The sequence below is a fragment of the Canis lupus genome, chromosome 6, assembly GCF_048164855.1.
Source record: "Canis lupus baileyi chromosome 6, mCanLup2.hap1, whole genome shotgun sequence".
In the NCBI taxonomy this organism is placed as follows: domain Eukaryota; kingdom Metazoa; phylum Chordata; class Mammalia; order Carnivora; family Canidae; genus Canis; species Canis lupus.
The window spans coordinates 16,233,423-16,247,154 of NC_132843.1; the positions used below are offsets into that span (position 1 = coordinate 16,233,423).

Sequence of the window (13,732 nt, forward strand, 5' to 3'; positions counted from 1 at the left end):
TGATGCTCCCTAGCTCATTCCTAAGGAAAGAAACGGCTTCCCCTCATGATACATAAACAATTCACTAGTTATTAGCCATCAAACCAGGATTATTAAGATAGCCAACTTTTGTTTTTCTTTGACACATGCTGAAAATTCTCTCTAAATCTCTTGGCACAAATGAGCCCCATTTCATGCAGCCCTACATTTCACTGGCTGCCACTGTGACAAAATATCTGATGGTACAGTGGGTCTTTGAATGTCTTTACTTTGCCTCCCTTAGTATGTTCCCTTGAGGTGGGGTGCATTTCCCAGCATGATCCTAAATTACAACCAGTTGTATTGCCAGAGTCTAGTGTGAAAAGCAGAAACCAATTTGAGTATTTTGGAGGGAACTTAATAGAAGGAATCCAATATGTAAGTGATGAAAGAGTAGATAAGCCAAACAGAATAGCAACAGCTGGAAGCTGCTAAAGCTGAGAGGGCAGAAAGGGTTCATGGAGCTCAGGACTTGGCATCACCTGGAAGAAGCCTATACCAAAGAGGAGAAAAAGCCATAACCAGAGACAGCCCAAGGTAGACACCAAGGGAAGAAAACACCATGGCTTCTCCCTTTCTCCCAACTCCAATCTTCCAGGAGTTTCTGTTGGTTAAACGGAAGCTACATCAAACCAGAGGGCATGAAACCTGAGAAATGTTGTTCCCTGAAATAGCAGACTTATCCAGAGGCAGGAAAAGAGCAGGGGAGAGGCAGGGAAGGGATCTGACTGCAAACAGGAACACAATCCATGTCTTGAGCCCCAAGGATGCAGCTCTGCTGCACCAAATGTTTTTTCTGATTACGTTAAAAAATCCTTTTTCTAAGGGAGAAATTAATACCTCTGCATTATAATCATGTCCCATATTTACACTTTAAGTGGTTTTCAAGGAGTTTATCTCCAATTAATAAATGTCTTTCTTTTCAATATTTAATATCCAAATACCTGCTCATAAAAATGCATCTTACTCCTATTTTTGCCAGACTTAGTCCCTAGAGGTTTTCTTGGTATGGTTCTATGTTTAGCAGAACTTTCAAGTAGCACGTTGAGAGCTTTAGGCAAATTTAAATAATCTCCTTTAAATTAGAAGGAAACTCTTAATGCACTGCAGGATCCCTTTATCGAGGCTGAGCTCCAGTCATCTGAAAGTCATTTGCCCCAAACATTCAGCATGTACTCCTGCGAAATTCTGTACATGCTGGGAAGGTCAGAACCATGTAGTGCAAGTAGGAATCTGCTAAAAAGCACCTAGAATAAGGGGAAGCAACATAGAAAGATCATATTTCTATTCACAATTAAATAGGAGTATTAAAATCATATACTTACTTTTGGAAACTATAGTCTTCAGAAACTCTTGCCTACATTTAAGGCACAATATATAACCCCTTTACTATCATCATCCATCTTTTTTATTATAAAAATTATAAATGTTCATTATAGCATATTTGAAAAAAGAGGGAAAGTATAATAGTTAAAATTTTTGAAAACTAATAACTTCAACATTGAAAGTTAACCTCTATTCTCATTTGAATGAAAGTTGTGTGCGTGGGTGTGTATAAAAAAAACCTGTGGACATACTGTACAAGCAGTTACGTATCCTGATTGTCATCCTTTACCATTTTATTCTGAGGATTTCCTCATACTGTAATTTTTCTCATCGAAAAATTATTTTAATTGGTTCATAATATTCCATTGTATGACTGTACTATAATTTATTAAGGTATTTCCCTTTTGGTAGACATTTAGGAACCACGCTGCCACTTATGTCTTGACAAGCCAACATGAAAAGACGTGGGTTTAGTTTATAAAAAGGAAGTACATCATCTTGAAAGAAGCTGGCATTTCCTCTTCTCAGGCTCTGATTATCCCTCTTAGCTTTGGTTCACATTAACTGCTTCCAAAGGCTTCTCTTTCTGTTATTTTGAAGAATAGGGGTGAGAAAAGAGGCCACCATCCAAGGAACTCAGACCCAAGGGATGGCTGTGGATAATTATCTGAGTGATAATTGTGAGGAAGATAAGCCTTGTTCTTGTTTATAAATTGCAGGTCACTGCTGACATACTTTCGAGTTTATTTATTTATTTTCAGATATATGTGTATTTATATAAAATTTAAATGTTTACATGTAACTTCATGAACTAGTGATATAAACATGGACAAAAATATAGACATAAAATTATTTTTTTAATTTTATTTATTTATTCATGAGAGACACAGAAAGAAAGAGAGAGAGAGAGAGAGAGAGGGAGGCAGAGACCCAGGGAGAGGGAGAAGCAGGCTCCATGCAGGGAGCCCGATGTAGGACTTGATCCCAGGTCTCCAGGATCATACCCTGGGCTGAGGGAGGCGCTAAACCACTGAGCCACCTAGGCTGCCCTAGACATAAAATTAAAAAATATTTTACAAACAGAAAACCATTGTGCACGGTTCTACAGACATATAGGCATAAATATAAACAAAAATGTAGACTTAGAAACAAGAGCCTAGCCAGGCATATAGATATGGCTTTTTGTTATTGGCCCATCCTCCTTTTTCTCTTCCCTGCTAGTATTTTACCTTTATTAGGAGAACAGGTGAAGTGAAACTGCTCAAATATGACTTAACTGCTGAGATACTTCAGGAAGGTATAATTATGTGCTGCAGATATGCTGCAAAATCCCGCAAGGCAGTACGTAAATCTTCCTGAACCCCTTGTCAAGTGGCTTGCTTTCTGTAGAGATGAGAGTGATACAGAGCTGGGCGAGGTGCCTTTAAACATTCTGCATTTCTTCTCCTTGTGTGCATGCAGGCCAGAGGAATTGCTCACTCAAATGCTCTGCCTTTGCTAACATGACACACAACCAGATTTCTTGCCCAGATGAATAAATGTTGGCCTTTTCACTTGGGCAAACTTTTTAAAACAAATTTATTTTTTACTTTTTTTAAAGACTTTTATTTATTCATGACAGACAGAGAGGCAGAGACACAGACAGAGGGAGACACAGGCTCCCCACGGGAAGCCCGAGGCGGACTCCATCCCTGGATCAGGGATCATGCTCTGAGACATGTGCGTGGGTGTGCATAAAAAACCTGTGAACATACTGTACAAGCAGTTACGTATCCTGACTGCCAACCTTTACCATTTGGAGGATTTCCTCATACTGCAATTTTTCTCATTAAAAAATTATTTTAATTGGTTCATAATATTCCATTGTATGACTGTACTATAATTTGCTATAACTTTCTCTGGCATTTGTAATTCATCACTCACTTCTAAGCATCGAAATATATATATACTCGTATTTGTCCATCGCTTTTATCCATCGCAAAACACCCTGAGACGAAGGCAGATGCTCAACCCCTGAGCCACTCAGGCATCCCTAAAAAAATTTTTTTTCCTAAAATTTTTTTTTAAAACAGAGAATATATGCTTGGGCAGCATGAATATGCGTCTTCTCCTTGGTGTCAGCTTTGTGCTCTGCATTACTTTTCCAGGGCAGTGCTAGAGGTATCCACACTTGCCACTGTCTCCTGCACTGATGGTATGTGTTGGGAGGTAGCTAGCTGGATGAAAGTGTGTCTCAGACTGCAGACCCAATGACGTCATTCCCATCAGTCCTCTAGTCAACTAACTAATCTTCATATATTAAATGAACCTCAGTTTGAACTCAAGACCAGGTCCCTGGAAGAAACACTACGAGGCAAATAATTTTAGCTAAATTGCTGATCCTCTGGGGGCACCTGGATGGTGCAATAGGTTGATCATCCGACTCTTGGTTTCATCTGGGGTGGGGATCTCAGGGTCCTAAGATCAAGCCCCCTGTCCCGCTCCAAGTTCATCGTGGCGTCTGCTTGAGATTCTCTTTCTCCCTCTCCCTCTGCCCCTCCTGCTTGTGCCCTCTCTGTCTCTCTCTAAAATAAATAAATCTAAATCAATCAATCAATCAATCAATCAATCTGATCAGATGGAATTTCCCATCTTGGGAATTCCTAAGACATTCAACCCAGAGATGCCTGAGAGTTGATTGAGGTGTGTGTGTATGTGCAACAGTGAGACGGAATGGAATGGGAAATGTGTGTTGAAAAGAATCTTGTCATTTGAAGAGTTATATGACAATATTCTCACAGGTAAAGAGCATGCATATCTAAGTGCAAATTAAAAGCGATGGACAAATAAGAGTATATATATATTTCGATGCTTAGAAATCCCCATTGAGTGATGAATTACAAAGGCCAGAGAAAATTTTGGCAAAGTGCCTGATTTGATTTATTTGGGATGTCCATTGGGTTTTTTTGTTCCTTTTGTATTGTTCTAGCAAACATTAATGATTTGGAGTGGGATTGGTCCCGAGTAGTCTTTACAGCACTAAAAAAGAGGAGTAAGTGAGATGATGCATAAAGAATTCAGCTCAATGACTGATACACTGAAAATACTCCACAGATGTCAAATGCCATTAGTATCCTCAACAGTATCTTCATTTGAATAGGACCTCATAGCTTACAAAGACCTTTCACATTCATTTACACTTTCAGTTGCGACAACAACAAAGGGAAATAGGCAAGGATGAGGATCCTTTTTATCTGCAGGTACTTCTACACTGTAGTTCATGATGATGACTTGCTTGCTTGCTCATGGCATTTAAATAGTCACTCAGACCTGAATTATTATAGACTTTGATTTTTGGCAAAAGCAGATAGGCTGAGTGGACAAGGGTGGCAAAGTACTCTTTATTCTAGCAGACCTAGGCTCCAGACTCCTTGCTAATGAACTGTTTGATTTTAGGCAAGTTACTTAAATCACTCAGGGTTTGGCCAATGCCAATAATAATGATAATAATAATCCCTCTGTGCCCTCTGCCCTAGGGTTAACGTTAAAGCACAAAGGAAGATAAAGCAGTCAAAATTATGTCTTTTTAGGAGTGGAACATAGGAAAGTGTTTGGACAAGACTATTCTAAATAATAGTGCACTTGCAAATTAAATATAACAATTTAAGCATTCTTACAGGGTGTTTGATATGAACATTTAACATCCCCTTTCTTCTGCTGGATCTGCTTGCAGTCCGGGTATACAGTAATCCTTCAAAGTGTTCCTAACATAGACTTACTCTCTTTTTAGAACTCAACTAGAGGCAAGTACCTCTGGGGGAAAAAAAAACCCCAAGAGGATAGCCATGATTCAGGACAGACTGGCTGAAAAGTTGCATCCAGGTCAAGGTCATGGCTCCCCATATAAGCTGAAGAGCCAGGGGCCTCAGTGTCAATGGTTTGGTACTTATGATTGCTCCAGATTAAGGTTCATCAATTTGTTTTCAAAGAGCTGCCCCCGAAGTCAGCAAGGCTAATCCGTTCTAAGCACTAAGCAATCAAATAGCCAGCAAACACATCCCACAGGGGTATGAAGGAAGAAAGCCGGACGCACTGTCCTAATCATTTAAGAACCAGTCATAACAGAACTAATCATCCCAATGTTCTGTTGAACATTGGCACTCAACCGTGAATGGACTCAGTTTATATTCCCCTCATTTTCTTTCTTTTCTTTTCTTTCTTTCTTTCTTTCTTTTTTTTTTTTTTTTTTTTTTTTTAGATTCTGTTTATTCATGAGAGACACAGAAAGAGAGGCAGAGACACAGGCAGAAGGAGAAGCAGCTCCATGCAGGGAGCCTGACGTGGGACTCGATCCCAGGACTCCAGGATCAGGCCCTGGGCTGAAAGCGGGCGCTAAACCGCTGAGCCACCCACGAGCCCCTATTCCTGTCATTTTCAAAATATTTTATAAACACAACTGAAAAGCAATCTTTTTGGTTCCATTAAATGCTAGGATGAGGACTGTAACTTGAGGACTTCAGAAGGACACACCTTTTCCAAATTAGCAGGACAAGCAAGGAACAAAATAAGAGGGTTGGTTAAATCATGGGCTCAGGGTTCCCAGCCTGGCAGAGAGCTTTCCAGGGAATGCAAAGAGAGGCAGAAATAGAAGCAATATTTGGATGGGGTTAAACTGTATTTTTCTTTCCCCAAGAGAAGATGTGGCTATCAACTGCCTACTACAGTTCACCAAACTAGCACGTGTATGATACAAACAGCTGCTAAAACCAGAGCATGTGACAAATTCTTAACTTGGCTTGGCATTCTTGTCTCAGAAAATAGAGGAAGCAAGGAAGGTAAACCCGGGGTAAACCCCGGGTTTATGTTTGGTGAGGCAGAAGTAATGTGTGGGTGATATAGAAGGGTGGATGGGGTCCTGGAGAATAAAGCATATGTTTCACCTTACCCTTGTTGACTCAAAACACCCACAAAATATGTCAAAAAATTTATCAAAAAGATACATACAATGAATGAGGTCTGTGATTTGCTTCAAAATCATCCAATGGCGGCAGGGAATAGGTGGAGAATGGGAGGTGAGGGTATAGAAATTACTGGAATGTCTATAAGCTGGTCATTGTTGATATGAAGTGTTAGATCCATGGGGGTTCATTATGCTACTCTCTCTATTTGTGTATGTTTGACATTTCCCATAATAATAAGTAAAACAAAACAAAATAACATATGACTCATTCCAAGGCTAAAAAAAAAAAAAAAACTTTAAAAGGAAGAATGACTTTAAAATATGACAAACTTTCAGAAAAGAAACAGCTTATTGATAGAGGCACAAACAATCCCATTTAGGGAGAAAATGTGTGTTTTTGGAGTGTGGGGTGAGAAGGCAGCATCTAAAGCAGTGTGACTCAAGTAGGAGCCATTTGGAAATTTGTGGGGACATTTTTACTTATTGTAATCCCTGGCAAGGCTGGCTCTCAGTGCTAGAAGGCCAGGAATGCTAAAACTTTCATCCGAGGAGCCCACAACTGTTTCCTCAATGCCAGTAGTGCCCCCACCGAACAGCACTGATGGAGGAGACCAAGGACCAAAGTGATCATTGAGATGCTCTTCTTATTAATCTGATCTTAAAATCAGACTGTGGTCCATAAAATCATGGTCCATGAATGGGAAGGATAAATAGTAAAGGTGGAATGAGAAAGGCCCACATGGAATTGTAAAAAGTGAGTCAAGAAAGCCAAAGACTGAGTGGTCAGCAGTATCTTTAGGTACAACAAGAATATAACATTTACAGGTTTCAGAAAGAGGGGATAATTTCCTCTAATCTAGAAAAGGTAGCACAACCATAGTTAAAAGAGAATTGGAGAGCAAAATAATAAGAGGATGAAAGCCCCACCAGGAATTTCTACCCATATCCCAACAAGGCTGCATCAGAGTCACCCTGGAAGACTCAACACTCACCTCAGCCTCTGGAAGTAATCCTGTCCTTAGTTTCTGCTTTGTTTTTTAAGATTTAATTTATTTATTCATGAGAGACACACAGAGAGAGAGGCAGAGACACAGGCAGAGGGAGAAGCAGGCTCCATGCAGGGAGCCCGACGTGGGACTCAATCCCATGACTCCAGGATCACGCTCTGGGTGGAAGGCAGACGCTCAACCGCTGAGCCACCCAGGCGTCCCTAATCCTGTCCTTATTAAGGAAAAATCTAATAAACTACGGGCCAATGGCTCCATCGGGGGTTGAGCAGACCTGACCTCTGGAAATAGTATGCCTGGTCTAGCCATGCACACTGTTGATCTGGCCCTAGTTTCAAGGAGCTCTTAGAGCTCACAACACACTGAAACATCAATTCCAAATGTCCAAAGACACCAGAAGATCGAGTCCTAAATGAGTTGCACAGACAGTTAATGGCATAAGTCAAAGAAAGGAACAACAGTGGCTCAAGTCGGTAATGGAGAAAAGGGATATAACCCTAATATTAAAAGAGGAGCAGGTTTTGAAGAACCATAGGGAAAAAAAAAAAAAGAGGACGCATTTGTGGAAAGTAGAGAACTGGGGAGAGGAAAGACAACGAACAAAGGCCTCATGCTTTGACCATGTCTTAGTTTAGGACTTCATGTCTACGAACTTTCCTAGCTGGCATGTGACCTTCCTGTCTCTCTCAGCCCTTGGTATTTCTGAGCTCTCCACTTCCACAGCACACCTGCCTCTGACTCATCGCTGTTCAGGCCCTCAGGTTTCTGTGTACGCTGGCCTCACATCTCTCACATCTCTTGGCCAAATGCCCTGATATCTCGACCTCCTACAAGGCGGTGTCACTGGCCACCCTTGGACAAACAGCCCAGACATGTTCCCAAGAAAGGGAATGAGCAGTGTTTCACTATGAAGCAAATTCATAATCTTCGGGTGCTCTCATGTATCATGAGAAAATTTGTCTAAAAATGTTCTCTTTTTCTCTCTAGGGATAGATTCCTTTTGATTTAATTCACATTTTTAATTCCTAAAAATTGGTACCAAACCTGACAAAGAGAAATTCACTTAGACGCATCATGAATGATAGACTGGAATGTTTTCAAATAATATTTGGTAAAATTTCTGATAACTGAATTGGTAGCAGGATGATTATCCGGAATCAGCTTAAAAAGCTTTGATCTGGGACGGCTGGGGGGCTCAGTGGTTGAGCGTCTCCCTTTGGCTCAGGTGATCCCGAGGTTCTGGGATCGAGTCCCACAACAGGCTCTCTGCATGGAGTCTGCTTCTCCCTCTGCCTACTTCTCTGCCTCTCTCTGTGTCTCTCATGAATAAATAAATAAAATTAAAAACAAAAAGCTTTGATCCATCGGCTCCACCCAGAGTTGATACATCTATATGAGCTGTGATACAAACTATGCCCAAAATACCTGCTTTGTAATCTATGTGTATGTTGGGGTGTAGTAATCATGATAACCTAAAATAAATCATCATGATCCTTCTCAACGTGATTTTTAAAAACTGGGTATCATACATCTTTAATACCTTAATTAAATTTCTGACATCCACAGTCTTGTAATTAAGGGAAGATTTTTTTTCTTCTAAAAATTAGAAATCATACTTCCTGATAAAATGCCCAAGTACTAATAAAAATGCATTAAATTTTTAAAATACAGTTCTCTTGGAGGCATATGAGGTAAGGGCCAGCAGAACACTGTTTTTCTTTATTTACTGGCTCTGCCAACACCATGTTTGGGTTCTTGGGTTGGTGCTTATCTGAAATCATGTTGACACAGGCATGAATGTTCTGAATTTTTGAAGTGTGTGTGTATGTGTGTGTGTGTGGCTGTTGTTGCTTGCTGGAGCACATTTCTCTTAATGAGGAGCTTTTGAGAAGCTGTAAAAATTTCACAACATATAGACATTTGATAACAACAGCATGTACTCCTTGGGAAAAACAACTGGAGCTTCAAAGCAGTTGATACTGTTCACGTCCTACTGTTTAGTATAAAACACTTGGGAAGGAGGGGATAGTAGAGAGTTTCAATGAAGACAGTTTTGTAGACGGTTTCTAGGAAGATCACAGCTTAGACACATCTTTAGTGTATTGGCAATTGAGTTTTTAATTAATTAATTTATTTATTTATTTTTAAAGAGTTTGTTCCTTTATTCATGAGAGACACAGAGAGAGAGGCAGAGACATAGGCAGCGGGAGAAGCAGGCTCCCTGTAGGGAGCTTGATGTGGGACTTGACCCCAGAACCCCAGCATCATAACCTCAACCTAAAGCCACCCAGGTGCCCTGGCAATTGAGTTTTTAGAAAGATTGTACTTAGCTCTCTATTTCGAACTTTCAGACTTAGTCTGTTCCACATTTTAATAGATTCAAAAATACTAATATCAACATAAACTGATGAAAGGATTTCTTCTGAACTAGAAAGTTCAGAAACTAGAAAGAATACTTTTCTTTCCCATAGAGTCTGAATAGGACATGAGATCATGACTCTAGCACAGCGTATTGTATATAAAGGGTTTTTGAAGTCATCGCTCACATGTCTGTTGATGGATCATTAGCAAAAAGCAGATCAAAGAAAATATTAACATAAACTATGAAGTTCAGACTTCTTCAAACCCCAAACACATGGAGTCTGATTCATTGAAAGCAAGGATGCTTCTTTCTAAATTCTTATTCTGGTCTCTTAAAATTCTTCAACTATGTTTAGAGAATATGTCATCGGCTCATCTTTGCATAGCAAACACACTTAGGTTCTAAGAAACAAATTGTAAATATGATGTTAATTTTATATAACATAAAATATGTGAAGAATGTTGAATGTTATGCACATACCATTGATTTATGGCCTCCATCTCTGCTGGACTCATCTCCTCTGTTGGCTGCAGAAAGCAGGTCAACAAGCCAGGACAGATGTGCAGCCTCCCTGGGCCAGGCTGAGAAAACATTCCTTGAGTGTGTTGTCTCCAGCCCAGCTGTTTGTCCAGCGGTACTGACAGAGCCAGCAGGTCACTTCTGGATCCCGGCCTGCTGAGTCCTTCCTGCTGTTGATGGGCCAGGCACAGCACTGTGAGTTATGGCTCTGCAATTCTAGGTATCAGTTAGCTTTCGTTTATCTTAACAAAACAAAACAAAACATCCCCCAAAACTCAAATAAACAAATGGCTTCATTGAACAGGCTACTTAAAACCATTTTTTAAATCAGCTTGTCCAACAGTGAAAGAACAGAAACAGCCAAAAGTTTATTAAATGCCCCTCCTTTGTTCCATCCTCACCCCTAGTGCTAATTTTTTCAGTGTTCTGGAATTCTCTGTCCTTAAAAAAGAACACTGGTAATGAGTTTTCACTCATGCTCCTTTTGACACCAAGTGAGGATGCTTTTTTCTCCACATCAACCAATTCTGCAGCTCTCTGGACACCTGTGGATGTCACACAACTTAGTTCTGTTCTGATGCTACTCGGAATTGGTACAGACTCCACAGGTTTAAGGGTTCAGTCCCACAAGACTGTTCCCACTTCAGATGCCAGCCACAAATCCCAATTTGTCGCTGGTACTTCCGACCAACTGGCTTTAAATTCAGTGTTCTCACAACCCCCCTCCCTTAGTTTTGATAATTAACCAGAAAGGTTCGCAGAACTCAGAAAAACACTTTACTTGACTATTTCTGGTTTATTATAAAAGATTCAACTCAGGAACAGCCAAATGAAAGGAATGCACAGGGCAAGGTAGAGGGGAAGGCCCTGGACCTCCCGTGCGCTCTCCAGGCACGCCAGTCTCCTGGCACCACAGTGTGTTTACCAGCCCAGCCGCTCTCCAAACCCACTGTCAAGGGGTTTTAGGGAGATTTCATTGCACAGGCATGATGGATTAAGCCATTGGCCACTGGTGTTTTTTTTTTTTTTAAGATTTTATTTATTCATGAGAGACACAGAGAGGCAGAGACACAGGCAGAGACACAGGCAGAGAGAGAAGCAGGCTCCATGCAGAGAGCCCGATGTGGGATTCGATCCCAGGACTCTAGGATCACGCCCTGGACCAAAAGCAGGCGCTCAACTGCTGAGCCACCCAGGTGTCTCCCACCTTCTGGATCCCGGCCTGCTGAGTCCTTCCTGCTGTTGATGGGCCGGGATCCAGATGGTTGAACTCAATCTCTAACCCTTCTCCCTCCATGGAGGTCCAACTCTTTAATCATGGCTTGGTCTTTCTGGAGATAAGCCCCCACCATGAAGCTATCTCAGGGGCAGCCATGAGAAGCCTAATTAGAACAAAAGAGCCTCCTATTACCCAGGATATTCCAAGGGAATTAGGAGCTCTGTGTCAAGAACTGGTGACAAAGACCAAATACATATCTTTATTGTAATCACACAGGTTTGCTACTTCTATTGATTCAGAATACAGGAGAACAAACCCCATTACTCCCATCTTTTTGCTTCAGTGCCACCAATCCCACCTGGGAAGCTTGCCAGCAGATGCTAGCCTTCACAGCCATGAGAGATGGTTTTGGTTTAGGGAGCATTGCTTTCTAGAAGCCTCCTTCAACTTACCTTCCATTCTGGCTCTTGTGAGTCAATTGTCTGTTGATTGGTCACTGTGCTAAAAACAGATCAAAGATGGATACTAAAAATAAGTTAGGAGGTTCAGGCTTATTCAAGCCCCTGGCACACAGAGTTTTACTCATTTAAAGTGACTCTTGGTCCACAGATGAAGACAGCTTTTCTCCTTATCCTTGCTATTTGCCTTGGTCATGAGCTTCCCTGGGGGTTTGGGTAGGAACCTGTGAGGACCTTCGACCATGGGAAAGTGGAGTTCTGACTCTGTTGGGCCCAGCAAAATCGGGGAGACCTAGCCAAGAGGGAGCAAGGGGGGGAAGACTCCCATCCCCTCCAACTGTTTCTACAGGAACCCTGAAGTCTCCTTGCTGCTCTGTCCCTCCTCCACTCCACATTCCCTAAGGTGTCTCACAGATTCTCATCTAAAAGTGGCTGTTTTTCCAATTTCATTTAAGAGTAACTTCCCAAATGTGTGGGAAATATCAGAAAGGGAGACAGAACATAAAGACTCCTAACTCTGGGAAACGAACTAGGGGTGGTGGAAGGGGAGGAGGGCGGGGTGTGGGGGTGAATGGGTGACGGGCACTGAGGGGGGCACTTGACGGGATGACCACTGGGTGTTATTCTGTATGTTGGTAAATTGAACACCAATAAAAAATAAATTTATTATAAAAAAAAATAAGAGTAACTTCCCCAGGGCTCCTGGGGGGCTCAGTCAGTTAAGCATCTGCCTTTGGCTCAGTTCATGATCCTGGAGTCTGGAATGGAGCCCCACATCAGGCTCCCTGCCCAGAGGAGAGCCTGCTTCTCCCTCTCCCTCTGCTGCCCCCCCTCCCCATTCATTCTCTCTCTCTCTCTCTCTCTGTCAAATAAATAAATAAAGTCTTTAAAAAAAAAAAAAAGAGTAGGGTCACCTGGTGGCTCAGTGGTTGAGTATCTGACTTCGGCTCAGGGCGTGATCCCAGGGTCCTGGGATAGAGTCCTGCATTAGGCTCCCCACAGGGAGCCTGCTTCTCCCTCTGCCTATGTCTCTGCTTCTCACTCTGTGTCTCTCATGAATAAATACATAGAATCTTTAAAAAAAAAAAAAAAAGAGTAGCTTCCTGATATATAACCATGTATTCACAAGTACATTTTGGGATACTCTTTTCTCAGAGGCTCTGAAATATTTCCAGGTGTATAACAACTTGAGTTTTAAGCTTAGGTTGTTGGTCACCTCCTAAAAGCATCAGTGAGAAGTGGCAAGAGGAACCAGAAGCTACAGCCCGGGAACAGATGAGGGCTTTGAACCTCAGCAAGGCTGGGAAACACTCCAAGAGCAGATGTCACAGTTCTTCCCCCCCCAGACCTCCTAAATAAAAAGCACCATGAGAAATCCAGGAACCTCGTAGCCAGGGCCCCCGCCTTACACAGCTCCAGGGGGAGCCATTCAGAGGCAAATAGAGTGAATGACCCTCCCTTCCCCCCTGGGCTGTGCAGAACCGGCCTCTGAGAATGAGAATGGTGACATTCTCTGGAGACACACACCACAGGGAGCTTCCTGGGAGAAGGGCTGTTTCCTGTCCTGGGCCTGGAAGCCCAACCACCACCCTGAGAGGATGTGGCCCTTGGTACATAGGACGGAATTCTGTTCTTCATCCACCCAGAGTCCTCTTGGAAGGCCTCCCCTCCTACTTTGGGAATAGCTCAAACTTTGGGATGAGGGATTTTGAAGCCTGGTTCCGCTACTTGAGAGTGCTGTGGCTTTGGGGAAGTTAGTTAACTTATTCTCCAGGGTCTCATCTGTCAAGGGAGTTAACTGTGTCTAATACTCTGTTATCACACCCAAGAAGGACAGTTTTCCCTCTCCTGGTAGATTCTGGTCCTTTGTTGTGGGGTTTGGGT

At 42.0% G+C, this 13,732-nt stretch overlaps 1 long non-coding RNA gene across 5 annotated transcripts in view; it reads right to left on the reverse strand.

Annotated features, from left to right (window-relative positions):
- The window catches only part of LOC140635062 (uncharacterized), a 70,399-nt gene that overhangs the window by 31,476 nt on the left and 25,191 nt on the right, over positions 1-13,732 (reverse strand). For 4 of the 5 annotated variants that reach the window (XR_012032407.1, XR_012032411.1, XR_012032408.1 and 1 more), the window contains 2 exons: positions 11,843-11,891; positions 10,133-10,341 (listed from right to left, as the gene is read on the reverse strand). This is a non-coding gene — a long non-coding RNA (uncharacterized lncRNA). The remainder of the gene's footprint in view (positions 1-10,132; positions 10,342-11,842; positions 11,892-13,732) is intronic. The other variant, XR_012032409.1, reaches the window with a different exon arrangement.